The following is an 11,163-nucleotide window of genomic DNA, read 5'->3' on the forward strand; positions in this document are numbered from 1 at the left end:
TTTTAATCCACCCAGTTTTAGTGCATACAAAATGAACCAAGACTTTTATTCCCTGTAATGTGCAATCAACAAACAACACAGATTTAATCTCAGGGCCCTGCAGAAGGGCACTTGCAACCCATCAGTGGGCTCAGGCCAGCTGAATAAGAATTGCAGGCAATTAGATTGCAGATTACAAGACATTAAACATTTATTTGGATGGTGGTCTTTGGTTGCATTTCAGTTATTAATTTTTGACATTAGTTTAACTGTGGCAGTCTAGCTGTGGAAAAGGTGAATGTGTCATGATGCTGTCCTCTGCGCTGTGTCTCACGCTTTGCAGTGTTTCTGTCTTAACAGAGTGAGCTGGGTGAGGTGAATATCTAATAATTCCCTTAGTTCATCTAATTTAGTGCATGCAATTTTAATTAATTTTTTTTGGAATTATGTTGAAAGTGTTTAAATGTGAAATTGGTTGGAACACAGCAGAATATTCCCCTTTGTAGTAAAACCTTTGCACTAATATGGGGCGGCCGTGGTGCAGCGGTAGGGCGGTCGACCCATGATCGTAAGATTGCAGGTATGATTCCCGCCTTGCATGCCCATATGTCGCAGTGTCCTTGGGCAAGACCCTGAACCCCACCTTGTCTCTGGTGGGAGGTTGGCGCCAGTGTTCGGCAGCGGAGCCGCCATCAGTGTGTGTATGTGTGTGTGCATGGGTGAATGGGACTGTGACTATAAAGCGCTTTGGGCCTTCGAAAGAAGGTAGAAAGCGCTATATAAGTATACACCATTTCCCATTTAATCACAATGAGCATAAAGAGCAATTTGCTATTTTTTCTTTTACTTGTGTTAGCTTACAAAAATAGTTTAACATCTGTCATGCAAACTTACCTGACACTACTACTGAAATAAAATGTGTTCATATGTATGGAGTCCTATACTGTTCAAAATTAAATAAATAAATATTTGATTAAATAAATAAATGTGACCTCATGCAAATACACAACCAACCAATAAATCTCTCATAAATATATAAAAAGACCATGAAATGGTGAAAAACCCGCCCACTGATTTTAAATTAGCCATTATATTATTCAATATATTTCATTTTGCTTTAAAAACCTGTTCATTATTTTAAAACAGCATTTTAAAATATTCATTTTTGATCATGTGGAATATTATTATAATTCTACGTCTTTTTTCAGAACCTTGGATTTCAAAAACAATATTTTCCAAAGTAGCTTTGTTTTTATTTCATGTTGCTGTTTTTCACAATGGTTTATTTATTTCATGAAGAGCTTTTTCAGGAGACTGGGTCTGTCTGTCAATAAAACCAGACAAGGCGGAGACACTTTTGTGATTGGCTACTCCTTTACTCAGACATGAGCAGCAGCACCCTGACTACATCGATCGAAGATGCTTCAGTGAACGTGACGGCGCGATGCCCACTCCTCAACACTAGGGGGAGTATGCACCTCAACACATCCACAGTGTTACACGAAATTGGGCAGTTTTGGTTCTAAATTTGCGGATAAAAGTGGCTTTGGGCGAGTGTGCGTAATTCAGGTGATTTTGTGGTCGGTTCTGCAATTTTCATCTTCTCATGAACATCTAGTAGTGGTCTAAGTTAGGCTGAGTGGCTGTTGGACTTTCACAAAACTTCTGTGAACTGGAGTTCAATAAACGCACCATGTCGCGTGTGGGAGGAGCTAGCAGCTAATGCTTTTGCCTGATAGCCACATGGAGCGATTGCCTGTGTTTATCTCACTTACAATGCACATGGAGAATGTTAAGAGATCAGGTTTATTTATTTGGAATAGTTCCACAACAATGTTTCCATGTTTGAGTTCATGAGATCATCCCAGAGAGTCTTCAGCTCCTGCAGTCAAACTTGTAAATCAGAGCGCCCAGCGCAAAAAGTGTGTGTGTGTGTGTGTGTGTGTGAGCGCAAGTTAAGTTAAGGGTCTGTTCAGTTCGCCGGAAAAGTAATAATAAAAAAGTATATCCAAAGTATAGAGACTGAATCTTTTAATAACCAGCTCTGAGAGGTCTGAACGGGGAAGTGATCCCAAATCAAACCCCGGATCTCCGCCGCGTTTTACAACCAGAAAGAGAAACTTTCGCAGGAAAGGTTCAACATTTTCCCCAAGAGGGGAAAAAAAAAACAGAGGACCTGATTTATAATCACTGTCTCAATGAAAAAAGAAAAAATATCATAAGGTTCAGGAGGCCCGAGCGGGCTTGTTCCCCTATCCACTGCTGTCTGGTCCGACTGTCTGTCGGTCCGCCAGCTCGCCTCCTGCGAGCCGACATAAGGCACGATGACGTCCGACTGGATCTGTGAGCTCAGACAGCAGAGCTGTTAGCTGCAGAGCAAAGGAGAGCTGAGTGAATTGCGTAAGATTCAAGAGTGTTTCACGGGGAATTCGAGACGTGGACGACCGGAGCTCCTTTGGTCCACACAAACCCTCAAACTACAAAAACAGAGTGGTCCATGTTTGCATCTTCTGCAGCAGACAGATTGTTTGTCTATATTTGATCTCTAATGTCAGCAAAGCCGTGCAGATATCACTGAAACATGTCATCTCTCTGACTGGAACACCGCTGAGCGGGTATCGAGGAATAAGAGTCGATTTCCATGGATCAGCCAATGAGCGTTTAGATCCCGCCCACTTTCACTGATTGACAGATAGACACATTCTGCTGAAAAAGCTCTTCATGAAATAAATACGCCATGGTGAAAAACTGTAACATGAAATAAAACAAAGCTACTTTGGAAAATATTGATTTTGAAATCTAAGGTTCTGAAAAAAGAAGTAGATTTATAATAATATTCCACATGATTAAAAATGAATATTTTAAAATGCTGTTTTAAAATAATAAACAGGTTTTTAAAGCAAAATGAAATATATTGAATGATATAATGGCTAATTTAAAATCAGTGTGCAGGTTTTTCACCTTTTCATGATCTTTTTATATATTTATGAGAGATTTATTGGTTGATTGTGTATTTGCATGAGGTCACATTTATTTATTTAATCAAATATTTATTTATTTAATTATGAACAGTATAGGACTCCATACATATGCTGGATTGGTTTGGTCTAGTTTTTATTGAAAATTTTAATATCTAAATAAAATGACTTTTATATTGGAGTAGAAACCTGCCTTATTACAAAAACCTATTTTGACTTTTGAAAAGTAAAAAAAAATAGATTTAAAGTTTTAATTTTTCTCAAAGGGCAAGCAGGGTGGTTTAAGGATTTCAAAGTGGTAAGCAGGCGTTGCTGATTGGACGGTTGCCGCGTTTTGAATCTGCCGCTCATTTCCTGATACGGATTCAGTCAGTCGTCCTAGTCCGTCAACGCAAGGAGATTCTGCACTTCTGTCGCACCGTTCATCCAGGCCATTTATTGATATCAAGGTAAGATACCTTTTTGGTTTTGTGTTTCGCTTACAGCTCTAACTGGCAATGATAAATGTGGTTCATAAAAGCATGCGCAGCTCGGGAGTGTTGTTCTGTTCTGCAGTTGAATCCATCCACGTTACAGCGGCTTTTGCATTTGAAAGAAGCCGGTGTCACAAACGGGCAGACAACTAGTTTCCACGTGCAGCAGGTTTATTTGCAGACATGATGACAAGTAGTGGTGGGTCGCGTCACCGATCATCCAGCCAGTGTGTGTCGGCGTTTCACCGAGGCGTCAAACAAGGAAGCGCATCCTAGTAACAGAGTTGCCAGATTCGGCGGGTTTCCGTCCAATTTAGTGGTTTCCATTTGGATCTTGCGGGGATAACTTGTTTTGGTCAGATATAATTTGGCCAGGTTTTGTGTGAAATGTTTTTTAGTTCGTTTTATTATGAGTCTTAATGATCTTATTTTGAAAAATGACCGGAATTTCTCGGTAAAAATGAATGAAAACTAATCAGTCCAGCGGCGAGTTTAGATCCATAAAATGCAAAATCTTTTTTGTTTTAGCTTTCAGTGTATTATAATGTTGATTCCTCACAAAAAGACACCTAAGCGGTATTTCGACCCATTCAAGCATTTGAGTATTCCGCTAAAATCGAGCGGGTTCTCATGAGGTGACGTGAAGAACACTTTGAGAACTGTCCCGTTCATGAAGAGTCTGCGCTGCCGGCCCCGCCCACAGACACACACCCACTTTCTCCGCAGAGCAAGAATGTTTGTCAAAAGCGCTTTATTTTATATTCACAATATGCACATCCACCTTTGCAGAAGTTTGAATGTTTTTTTGTTTTCCTGGGAGAAACGCAGACACGCTGCTGAGGCCGGCTCCATCTGCAGAGATTGACGTCACACACACAGAGCGAAAGCCGGTGACTCAGAGGATGAGTCCTGTTATTTCCAGTTTGGAAAGAAACTCAGGATAATAACCGATATTTAATTTTAAAAATCCTTTTGTGTGTGTGCCAAAGGTAATACTATCATATATATTGAAGGAAATTATATTTTTGGTCCTCACTTTAGAAGGGTTTCTCTGTCTTATTTTATTACGTTTTCTGTTTTACATATATCACCTTTAGTTTATTCCATAGCTAAAGTGTGTGTTTTAACTGAACTCCGTGCATCCTGACCTCACATTCCTGAGATGTGACCTATGGACAGCAGCTGTCACTCATTCCCCTACAGAGGAGGGGGATGCTGACCTCTCGGGCACTGGCCAGCAGAAATGGAGCCAGCACTCTAATCTAAACCACCTGAAGAATAGAGTATGTCTGTGAGAACCGCTCTGGATGTCCAGTTCTCAAGAAGAACAAAAGACTGAACTTTGAAACCCGAATTGTCTTTAAAAGTCTGAGCAGAGCATCATTTTATTGTCTTCTTCTCTCTTGTGGCATTTCATGTAAAACGCCTGTAACTTCTTGCGTTTTGAAGGCCTTCTAAAATGAGGACCCAGATCTGTTTTAATTCTGTCTTAGAACTTTTGTTAGGGAATAAACCTTCTGTGACTTTATCCGGCTGAATCTTGGTCTTATATCTCTCCCGACTAATAGAACATGCGTGGAAAAATCTCAGAGCGAAAGATCTTTTCCTACAATATGGATGTTGCTAACTATTAAGGGATTAAAAATAATAGGCCCATTATTGAGTTCCTGGAAGTATTTAATAGTTTTAATTATGCTTAATATATATATATATATATATATATATATATATATATATATATATATATATATATATATATATATATATTATCCTAGAGTTACTTGAATACTTGCTTCAGGGAATGGTTATTTCAGAGTTTAGTTATTTTGTCCCTTGTGTCGGTCAGGTCACCTGTAGCTTCACTCAAGTTGTCGTGACAGACTCGCCGATATAGATTTCATGTCAGCAGTTGTAAGTTTATACTTAAAGTTTATTTTATTATTTATATATGTAATTAAGATGTTAACGTTTAACTACATCTTTCTATCTTGTGATATTTTCTCTATTTAAAAAGGTTGCTGTGGTTGGAGTAATTGGGGACTCTTGGATGATGCAACCAGACGAATGATGGGCTTCCTCATGTCCAATGAGTTGGCTCTGCAATATAACCTGTTTGGACGTCATGGAGAGAATAAGTTCTGCTAGCTGCGTCTTTTTGATGTCTTCTATGGTAATTAGAGTTGAATTTATTAATCTATATTCATCACTGACAAATGATTTAGTAAATTTAATCCCAGGCTAAAATGAATACTTTGTTTTTTGTGATTTCTTTTTAGGGGCAGTGAAGAAAAATGCCATCACCCAACCAGTCCCACTAAAGGAAGAGGAGAAAGGCTTCTCCAAATGGTTTGTTGGAGCTCGTGACAGGGGAGGAAACCGAGCTATAAGGACTCAAAGAGAGCTTGAATAACAAGCCGATGGAGCTTCTACTCAGGAACCGTCAAGGATGCCATGAGTATTTTGTTTTACTGGATTTATTTATTTTTTCGTCACATAATCGGCACACATTAAGGTTGTTGATATTGTACTGTACCAAGTGAAGTTGTTCTTTATTTTATTAAGTAACTGTAGCATGTTAGATCCTGTGTGTTATCTGTTAAACCTTTGGGTGACCTTGCCATGGTCTTGTATCTCGTTTTCATAATGCAGGATCAGGATAATTTATTTTCTTTTATTAAATTGAAACATTTTAAAAGCATTTTGTTGACGTCATTTGGAAAATTATGTTATGAAACAGTGGGATTTTACAGAATCTTCTCATTTGGGTTTTAGGGAAGCTAGATGGAAAAGAAGACCCTATAATGGTTCACTGGTATATAGCACTGTAGGAAAACACAGGTGGGACCTCCATGGGAACACTGCACAAACCCACTCATGGCCCATATGGTGGCTTATTTAGGTCCCACATTAACCCAATATGCAATACTAATTGATGCATAAGTGGGGCCAAAATGGGTCATGGATGATTACCTGATTGGGGCCCATCTTTGCCCTGTTTCAATCATACTTCCAGCCCACAGAAGAAGAACTACGAGTTATGGTTAACTATGAGTATGGTTCTAATGCTACTTACCCACTTGGGGCCCACAGGAAACCCACTGACCACCCACTTCAAGCCCATGTGGGCAAACACAGTTGGGGGCCCCCATGGAAACTGCGGACAAACCCACTTATAGCCCACATTATAGCCCATTTAGGTCCCACATAAAACCCATATAAGATACTGATAGACACATTAGTGGGGCCAAAGTGGGTCTTGGGTAGTTTACCCAGTTGGGACCCATATGGGCCCTGTTTTAATCCCACTTCCAGCCCACATGGGCAAAAATATGGGCCCTACATGGGTTCTAATATTATTTACCAACTTGGGGCCTATCTGACACCCACTCAGCACCCATTTCAAGCCTATGCGGGCATACACAGTTGGAGCCACCACGGAAACTGCGGACAAACCCACTTATAGCCCACATTATAGCCCATTTAGGTCCCACATAAAACCCATATAAGATACTGATAGACACATTAGTGGGGCCAAAGTGGGTCTTGGGTAGTTTAACCAGTTGGGACCCACATGGGCGCTGTTTCAATCCCACTTCCAGCCCACATGGGCAAAAATATGGGCCCTACATGGGTTCTCATATTATTTACCAACCTGGTGCCTATCTGACACCCACTCAGCACCCACTTCAAGCCTATGTGGGCATACACAGTTGGGGCCACCACGGAAACTGCGGACAAAACCATTCGGGGCCCACATTTTCTGCCCATTTTTAAACCATATGGGGCCCACTTGGCTTTGCTGGCTGGGCATAAACGATTTTCGGCCCATTCATTTTTTTTATGGGGACGCTCGCTGTGATGTCATCATCGTGGGGGGGGTGACGTTCTCTTTGCCGAAAATTCATTTTCAATTTATCACAGCTGTGTGGCAATTTTGGTGAGTTTTCGGGTATGTGGCGGGGGTCAAATTTGCGATCAATGGATCCGTAAGAAAGAAGAAACGTAAAAATAATTAAAGCCGCAAGCGGCGTTGAATGGCCCGCAGACGCAACCCGCCTTCCACGCCCAAATCTACGCACCACAACCTCCCTCACCGCCCTCACTGCCCACTTTTGATAAAGGCTAGCCAAAAAATGGCATTTGCTAATAATGCTACGCACCAACGCCTCCCTCACCGCCCACTTTTGATAAAGGCTAGTCAAAACAGCCTTTGTTAATTATGCCAGCTATGCTGATTTGGCTAAAAGTGCTAGCATTGCGATCAGCATCATCAACTGATTCAGGAAAACACATTTCCTAAATTGCTAATTATGCTAACTATGCTAGGTATGCTAATGTGGCTAAAAGTGCTAGCATAGCAATCAGCATCATCAACTGACTCAGAAAAACACATTCCCTAAAATGCTTATTATGCTAACTATGCTAATGTTGCTAAAAGTGCTAGCATAGCGATCAGCATCATCAATTGACTCAGAAAAACACATTATCTAAAATGCTAACTATGCTAACTATGCTAGCTATGCTAATGTGGCTAAAAGAGCTAGCATTGCGATCAGCATCATCAACTGACTCAGAAAAACACATTACTTAAAATGCTAATTATGCTAACTATGCTTAATATGCTAACATAGCTAAAAGTGCTAGCATAGCGATCAGCATCATCAACTGACTCAGAAAAACACATTATCTAAAATGCTAACTATGCTAGCTATGCTAATGTGGCTAAAAGAGCTAACATTGCGATCAGCATCATCAACTGACTCAGAAAAACACATTACTTAAAATGCTAATTATGCTAAATATGCTAACATAGCTAAAAGTGCTAGCATAGCGATCAGCATCATCAACTGACTCAGAAAAACACATTGGCTGTGTCCGAATTACCGCCCTAACCCCTGTTGGAAAATATAATCTGTCGCTTTGAGATTACTTTCCTTGTTGCATGTTCAAAAAGGTCGAGAAGAAGAAAACCACGGGATTCGGCCGGGTTAAGTTTAACAAATTTATTCCCTAACAATATTTCTAAAAAGTAAAAGATAATAAAACAGAATAAAACAGATCGATCTGGGTGTCCAAAACCAAGGCCTGCAATACGCAAGAGGTTACATTCCGAATTCACATGCAGCTTGTCTGGAGACACAGAAAAGTTCCTTGAGTTCAGACTTTTAAGCATGTGGTCAGAACATCGGGGCGACAGTGGCTCAGGTGGTTCAGCGGGTCGTCCAATGATCGAAGGGTTGGCGGTTCGATCCCCGCTCCCACCAGCCAAAATGTCGTTGTGTCCTTGGGCAAGACACTTCACCCTCCTTGCCTCCAGTGTGGCTCCACTGGTGTGTGGATGTGTATGAATGATCCCGGTGATGGTCAGAGGGGCCGTAGGCGCGAAATGGCAGCCACACCTCTGTCCGTCTGCCCCAGGGCAGCTGTGGCTACCATCACTAAGTATGAATGAGGAGTGAATGAATAATGGACACACTGTAAGCGCTTTGAGTGTCTTGAAAAGCGCAGATAAATCCAATCCATTATTATTATTATTATTATCCTCCCCCGGGAGCAAGATGGCCGCCGAATCTCCGCCTCTGGTCGCTAGAGATTGGCTGACAGAGGAGCCCGCCTACTTCCTTCAGCCCATCCTTAGAATCACAGCATCTGGTCTCTGCGGGGAACCTCACAGATAGACACGGTACAGAATCCCCATGGGTGGCAGGAACTGTCACAGCAGGAAGTCGATCCTAGAGCTTTGTTCTTCACACGTGAGCAGATGCCTGTGGCGATTCCCAGGGATGGAGTCTCAGTCTCAGAGATGATTGATTTATGATCCAAGTTAGACCTACAACCAAATGGCCTCAGAAGATCAAAGGCGTCCGTCTGCGAGGACAAATTTCTGCTTTCCTTTCAGCTCCAACTGTGACACACATGACTCTAGAAGACCAGGATTATTGTTAAGATGTATAAAAATAAATGTTAACATATAAAACGAAAATGTAAATATGTACATTTGATATTTATATGAATTTTTTTTTGAGATTGTTAAAAATGGCTCAGATTTAAATAATACATGTAAATAATTCATTTTTGTTCATGCATTTATTAAACAAATTGCAAAAACAACAACGACGTTACATTTTGTGAACAATATAAACTCAGGTAAGCTTAACAGACTCTCCTGTCACTCTTTGTCCCTTCGTGCTCTTTCCTCCTCTCCTCTTTCAACAACAACCTTTACCCCAACATGACAACGATTACAGTTTAATGATAAATAAATAGAAACTACTCCAAATAATATAATGTGCTTTTGTAAGTGAATAGAAATAGGAAAGGGAAACTTTGAAGAGCACCAAAAAAAGAAATCCTCCCAAAAACTGTAAACATACATACATTCAAAAAACAAATGATCAAGTGTTTCAATATTTATATCACAAAAAGAACAGTTATTTTCTGGAAAACCAAAACGTATGTGTAACAGTTCTTTGCACGGATAGACTGCATTCATTATTTTAAAATGGATTTCTTTGTATTTTGGGAAAATTGGATATTTAATGAACTGAGACCTCAACTTGCTTATTTCCTCTCTTGTGTAATGCTGTGACATAGAATGATTTTTGTCAAATGTTGGAAACAGTTCTCTAACAAATAAAGATTGTATTAATGAGTTTGGAAGTTTTGAATTAACCGGTCGACCATCAAACAGCAGAGATGGAAGCTGAACTTGAACATTTTGAGCCAAACTGGAGGACATTTGGATCAAAGTCTGAGGGATTGCTTTGATCACATTGTTATATTGTTTTCTATCATTTAATTTAAACTTACTGGAAAAAGTTTCAAAAGAAATAATGTTTCCATTGTCATTCATAATATGTAGTAATGACCAAATGCCGTTATCAATCCAATTTTTGTAAAATAAAGATTTGTTTCTACATAAAACACACCGACAGTTCCATATGGGAGTGTTGTCTGGACTAAAGTTATGTTTGTATGTGAGTTTCCAGTACAGTAACACCTGCTGATGATAAGTAGAGAGTTTAATAGGAAGTTTTCTGTAATCAAAGTCACATTTTAGAAGCAACTCAATACCCCCTAGACGAGAAAAGATGTTTGAGGGAATATGAAACCAAATATTTCTTTCATTTTGCAGAAAAGACCTAAGCCAATTTATTTTAATCATACCATCCAAACTTTCAAAGTCTATGGCTTTAAGTCCGCCTGCACTGTAATCCTGAATTATTGTTCCTTTTTTATGTAATGGGTTTTGTTTTTCCAGATGAAGTTGAAATTGGCCTGGTTTATTGCTTTCCTTGCAGATTTAGGAATTGGGAGTGAATATGCTGGATAAATGAATCTGGATAAACATTCTAATTTAGTTAAAAACACTCTGCCCAGAATAGAAATGTCTCGCTGTGACCACATGTTTAGATTGACTTTACATTTTTCTAAAGTTTTCCATAAGTTCATTTCCTCCATTGTTTTGCTGTCTTTGGTGATATGAACACCAAGATATTTCACAACAGTCCTAACAGGTATGTTATGAATTACTGACTGATCAGAATGGTGAACTGGTAATAATTCACATTTGCTGAGATTTAGTTTTAAACCAGAAGAAATCCACGGTCTGAATGATCTCAGGTATTTGATGACTGTCCTTCATGAATGTGGGCGTGTCGTCTGCCAGCTGAGTGATGGCTAACTGTTCTCCCAGAACATTGAGTTTACTGAAACCAGAGTTTTTAATAAGT

General features: G+C 39.8%; 1 long non-coding RNA gene across 1 annotated transcript; it reads left to right on the top strand.

The window, feature by feature from the left end:
* The first annotated feature begins 5,217 nt into the window (after positions 1-5,217).
* Positions 5,218-5,848, top strand: LOC111946876 (uncharacterized). The gene is made up of 3 exons (XR_002872691.2): positions 5,218-5,341; positions 5,445-5,600; positions 5,707-5,848. It is a non-coding gene; the product is annotated as an uncharacterized LOC111946876 (long non-coding RNA).
* Positions 5,849-11,163: the final 5,315 nt, after the last annotated feature.

This window comes from Oryzias latipes, chromosome 22, assembly GCF_053564925.1.
Source record: "Oryzias latipes strain Hd-rR chromosome 22, Olatipes_Hd-rR_3.1".
Taxonomy (NCBI): domain Eukaryota; kingdom Metazoa; phylum Chordata; class Actinopteri; order Beloniformes; family Adrianichthyidae; genus Oryzias; species Oryzias latipes.